General features: G+C 42.0%; 1 non-coding gene across 1 annotated transcript; it reads right to left on the bottom strand.

The window, feature by feature from the left end:
• Positions 1-1007: 1007 nt before the first annotated feature.
• On the bottom strand, positions 1008-1114 carry LOC121275514. The gene has a single exon (XR_005942484.1). It is a non-coding gene; the product is annotated as a U6 spliceosomal RNA (small nuclear RNA).
• Positions 1115-5941: the final 4827 nt, after the last annotated feature.

The raw sequence follows: 5941 nt of genomic DNA, 5'->3' as shown, positions 1-5941 counted from the left end.
CCCTAGACAAATCGACCGCTAAGTGCTTCTCTTTGGTGAATACTGATGAGAAGTATTCATTTAGTATCTTTCCCATTTCCTCAGGCTCCACACACAGATTCCCACCTCTGTACCTGAGTGGGCCTACCCTTTCCCTGGCTACCCTCTTGCTTTTTACATATGTTTAAAAGGCCTTGGGATTTTCCTTAATCCTGGTTGCCAGTGACTTTTCATGACCACTTTTAGCCCTCCTGACTCCTTGCTTAAGTTTCTTCCTACTTTCTTTATATTCTCCACGGGCTTCATCTGTTCCCAGCCTTCTAGCCATTATGAATGCTTCCCTTTTCTTTTTGACTAATCTCACAATATCCTTCGTTATCCAAGGTTCCTGAAACTTGCCATGCTTATCCTTCATCCTAGCAGGAACATGCCGGTCCTGAATTCTTATCAACTGATGTTTGAAAGCCCCCCACATGTCAGTTGTTGATTTGTTCTAAAACATCTGACTGCAGTCTAGATTCCTCAGTTCCTGCCTAATATTGTTAGAATTAGCCTTCCCCCAATTAAGCACCTTAACCCGAGGACTCCTGTTATTCTTATCCACCAGTACCTTGAAACTTACTGAATTATGGTCGCTTTTCCCGAAATACTCCCTTACTGAAACTTTGACGCCCTGGCCGGGTTCATTCCCTAATACCAGGTCCAGTATTGCCCCTTCCCTAGTTGGACTATCTACATATTGTCTCAGGAAGCCCTCCTGGATGCACCTTACAAATTCTGCACCATCCAAACCCCTAGCACTAAGTGATTCCCAGTCAATATAGGGAAAGTTAAAATCACCCACCCCAACAACCCTATTGCTTTTACATCTTTCCAAAATCTGCCTACATAACTGTTCCTCAATCTCCCGCCAGCAATTGGGAGGCTTATAGTAAACCCCCAACATTGTGACTGCTCCCTTCCTATTCCAGAGCTCTACCCATATTGCCTCGCTGCATGAGCCCAATGAGGTGTCCTTCTGTCGTACAGAAAATATGGAACGCTTCATGAATTTGCTTGATATCCTTGCACAGGGGCCATGCTAATCTTCTCTGTATCATTCCAATTTTAGTATATGTGCTGCTGAAGCGAGCACAAAATCATCACACACTGGGATTTGAATCATTGTCCCCAGAGCATTACCCTGGGCCTCTGGATTACTAGTCCAGTGACATTACCACTACACCACCATCTGCCCCACTAAACCCTGGCAGCAGGATAGTAGCATTTTCTGCGGCCCCTTCCGCCTTGCACTAACTGTTGGTCCTGCGTCCCTCTTCCCACAGGAGGCTGCTCCCCTGGAGGCTGAATAGGAACATCTGGCCTCCTCCCACTTCTGGCCCTCTCTTCCTCCTCAGAGGAAGTGCCTCCAGCGGAGACCACAATCCCCATTCCCAGAGTAAGGGAAGGTTGTCTGATACCTGGAAGGCCCCAAATGGCATGACTCCTCTGGAGTCCTGAACTGAAGCCTCTTATTTCTGTCAAAGCAGCTCTGAAGTGAAATGAAGTTGTCCTATTCACACAAGCAAGCAGCAGAAACATATAAGCTAAAGTACAAACAACCCACATCAGCAAACACACTCACCCACTTATCCCACCTGTGGATGAGGTTTTTGACAATGTGGCCTACCCGCCTGCCCGATTCACCTGTGCGACGCCCTGCAAAATCGCACAGGCTATGTAAAATCACAGACAATTGGTGCCTCCAGGGCCTTAACTGGCCCATTAATTAATGGAAGGCGCACCTCTGTTTTCATCGCGTGCCTGCCTAGCGAAACATTGCGACGGTGTGCGGTGACGTTGGGACGCACGCCCAATGTCATATTACATTCCGGCGTGTGAGGCACACGCCCGCACGCTGAAGGTAAAATCCTGGCCCATGTGACTGCAGAAACATTTAAAAATGATTTGGAACCACTTGCTCTGCAATGATTTTAGACAATTGCTGAGAATCAAGACTACTAAATCTAATAGTGCCTTTCTGTGAAATTAAAGGGTTAATTTAATGGGACTGTTTTTTTTAATTTGCTACTTGTCTCAAGAGGAGGAAGATTTTATGGCTTGCAAGAAACTGAAGATGACACAAGCACAAGATTTGAAGAGCTGCTTTCCTTGCACGTAATGTACAATAAATATCCCTGAAGGTTAGTAAGTAACATTGATGCTAATAAACTTTATTTAACATAACCTCACCTCTTCAAGTTAGATTAGTGCAAGGACTTTTTCTGCCATCATGAACATTGAACTATCTCTTTCACAAGATTCAGTTTAGCCTTCACTCAGATCAACCATATCTGGGCCTTGGTGCTAATTGTGTATTCTTCTATTCTGCAGACAAGCCAACTATTAACTATATATACTTTATTATTGACATACTTTGGCTCATCCTAAAGCATACAAAGCAGTATCAACAAGGCATCAATAGCATTTTGAAATAAACTGGTACATGTTGACTTTGTGGATAAATTCATTATTAGTTTATCCCGTTTGATTTACGCAAGTCCCTGAACTGTTGCCACAGAGATTTTAACATTGTGCTGCCTAAAGGGTGAATGCTACCATTGGCCTTCCTTTTCAATTTAAAATGGAGCTAAAAAAATTTATAAGGACCAATTCTGTGATCGCGTGCTTCCGGCAAGTAGGCATCTTGGTAAGTTGCAGGTTGAAGATATTGGGTTGCAAAACCAATCCCCCTTCTAACAATAAATTTAGTGACTGGTTCTTGTAATTTACAAATAATTTCCTTTAAATGATGAGTGCTGATTTCCTTATCAAGGAAACAAACTACTAACCTACTGAACAGTCAAGAAGGATTGAGTTTAGAAAAAACCGAATTTTAAGAGCCAATTATTACACAACTAAGGATTTAAAGGATTATTTGTCACAGGTTATTACTCTGCACAGCCTTGCACTTTGGTATGTAAAAAACAGACTCAACCATTTTATCTCTATGATTTTGTGATAACTTTTTCACATTAGCTATGAAATGAATGAACAGGCTTTGTCTGCCAAATTGATTTTCTTGATCCTGAATCTGCTTGTTTATAATGGTTAAATTACAAGTATTTGCCTTCAGGTACTTGTAATGATTTATATATCATTCACATATGTTGCTTTTACATTGTGCCTGGCTTTTTCCTAACCACCTGATTTCCTTCACTGTCAGTTTTCATTCTTCAGTTCATCTGATTCCAGAGAATCCCAGAACGATAGAAGCTTATAGCAGAGAAGGGGGATATTTTGCTTGTTGGATTTTGTTATATCAATCCAAAACTAATCCCACTACCTTGCTCAATCCCCATATGTCTTGGATGAGGCAGTCTCATTCTTGCTTCAACTTGAAGTTAATTCCAGCCTAAACATACTGAAGGCAGGATATAGGGGTCCAAGGAAAAAAAGAAATCAACCTCTATCAGACATATCCATTCATGCTCTGAAGGGACAGGAGTCCAGCAAAGCCAAATTCTGCCACAATTTCTGGTTCCTTGACAGCCACTATAAGCTTGGCTTCTACTTCAATTAGAAATGAAGCTGGCATGTTCAATTACCATAAGGTCTCCAAAATAAAAAAAGTAAACCATCGCATTAATGCTGTCAAGAATGGGCACATTGTGCCCTCCAAAATTGCAAAATGGGTGCACTATGTATGCCATTATATATGCTAACATACATGCTGTGAAAAAGTGAACATACACTAGTTCCCAAAAATAAATATTGAATGCACTCAGCATTCCTTCCAGCGCAGCACTGGAGAAAAATTGAAAGTAAGTAAAAGGATGTAAACAGATGTGACTCCTTTGTAAATGTTTTTTTCATGCCGATATTCTTTATTTCGTTCACCTGCTTTTCACTTTTCTTGAACCAGAATCCAATCCAAATAATCTGTCCCCATGAATCTGCTAAATTCAATCTGCAGTAGAAAAATGATCAGATTGATATCTGCCAAGTGCTTCTTGCACCTTGTGGGACAGCGCCTGACCTTTGTTTCATACTTCCCCAAATGAACCAGCCAAATTGGAAAATCACAGCACATCACAACTGCAATCCATTGAAACACTGTCATTCCAATTTACATTATTGACAAAATTATCCTGTTCCAAATTCACATTAATAATATCCTTGCCTCAAAAGACAATTTCATGCTTTTGAAAGGTATCTTTAATGGCATTACACTTTCACGTATCATAAACACGTAAGCATCACACATATCGGGTGATTTTATGGAGCCCACAACAGTGGGAAATGTGGAGTGGGAGGGAGACTAAATTAGGCAGGAGCTGGAATTGCGATTTCCAGATGGTGGGTTGAGATGATGAGATTAAGTCAGCTGCATGTTGGAGTGTGTCATGCCTCATGCAGGCCTGTGGCAGGTTCATACATGTAACACACTTAGCATGAAACATTTTATAACTACATCTACCTTCAAGATAAAGCCTGTGGCGCACAAGAATTTGTGCACTTGGTTCACATTTGTTTAAAGGTGACATGCACCACTCGGTTTTGTGCAGTTCTGTCTAAGGTCAGCGGTTTTCTTTGCTGAGCTCTGCAACACAAGGGAGGGGAGTAGGGCAATGGTGGCTTGCATGAAGGCCCAGGTCCAGCAAGGGAGAGTCAGGGGTGAGGGGGATGTATAGAGTGGGGCTGAGAGCATTGAGGAGTGGAATAGGGAATCGCTCATCAGTTCTATGGGTGAAATCCATGGACACACATGTTCTTATAACACTGACTGCCTTCTTCACACAGTTCAATTGCTGAAATACCTATGGACGTCTGTTATGTCAATAAGACATGAAAAGAAATCCAAAAGAGTATAAATCAAAACTTTATTATTTTTGGCTATTTCGAAAATTGACTTTCTGCTAAATCAAAAAGATGGCTGCTATAAGTCACATGACCACATGATTTGTCTTTTGTTCTTGAAGCTGCCAACAGGAGTTACAAGAACAAAAGAATCCTCCACATCATCATGGAATCTCACATCCAATTGTAAGGACCTTATTATCATGAAACCAGAGGACTCACAGATTGAAACCTGTTATTCCTGCAGAATTGTGAATAGACCCATGTCACACCTGGAATTGTCCAGGTCCATTTCAAAAGGGGATCATTGAGGGGACAATGATGGTTATTTGCATCTTGAGAAGCTTACTCCTCTAACGGCATCAGAGGGTCTGCCTAGACAATGGCTTCCGGATACAAGGACCTCAATATAAATGGTAACTCTTTCAAAAGCTAATGGCTGGGACATTATCAGTCCTGAAACCAAACGCCAGTCCCAGACACTGGATAAACATCCCTTTTGATATTATTGTGGAGAAAGAGGGTCACATGACTCAAATGGCCATTTTGAAATCTCTTTATTCCTTTGAGAACTGAAAAACCCCAGATTGCTGTGTTAATACCAACTGGAAAGAACTCCAGCAGCCCAGCTAACCCTGCAGCCGGCCAACATCCCTCAACTCCTCCAAGCCTGGTTAATTTTAAAAGTTTCTGATCATCGCCTGCCAAGCAGTCTAAGCACAGAAATCCCACCATGCTCCAGCATTATTGATTTCAAGGATTTTCGTGTTGTCTCCAACCAGAAACTCATCTGGACTGAACCCCGCCACGAAGGAAACACCCTTTGGACTTTGACTTCTCAGAACCTGGAAATCACGTGAGCTAATATTCCTGTGGTTCTTTTACTGTTGTTGCCCATAGTTGTGAATCTTCCTCTTTTCTACCCCTCCCCTCCCCCGCTCTTTGTGTGTGTGTGAACACTGCCCCCCCACCCCCCAACCACCAGCCCTCCCAGGTTTGAATGTGGATAAACTAATATTCTGTGTTAATCGTTACGAGAGTTTTCTGTGAGTTATTGGAAATTGCATCACATGAACTGAGGGTTTGGGGAAACAATTTAAAACAAAACTTTTAAAATAATGCA

The sequence above is a fragment of the Carcharodon carcharias genome, chromosome 2, assembly GCF_017639515.1.
Source record: "Carcharodon carcharias isolate sCarCar2 chromosome 2, sCarCar2.pri, whole genome shotgun sequence".
Taxonomy (NCBI): domain Eukaryota; kingdom Metazoa; phylum Chordata; class Chondrichthyes; order Lamniformes; family Lamnidae; genus Carcharodon; species Carcharodon carcharias.
This window is presented reverse-complemented; position numbering and strand designations above follow the sequence as displayed.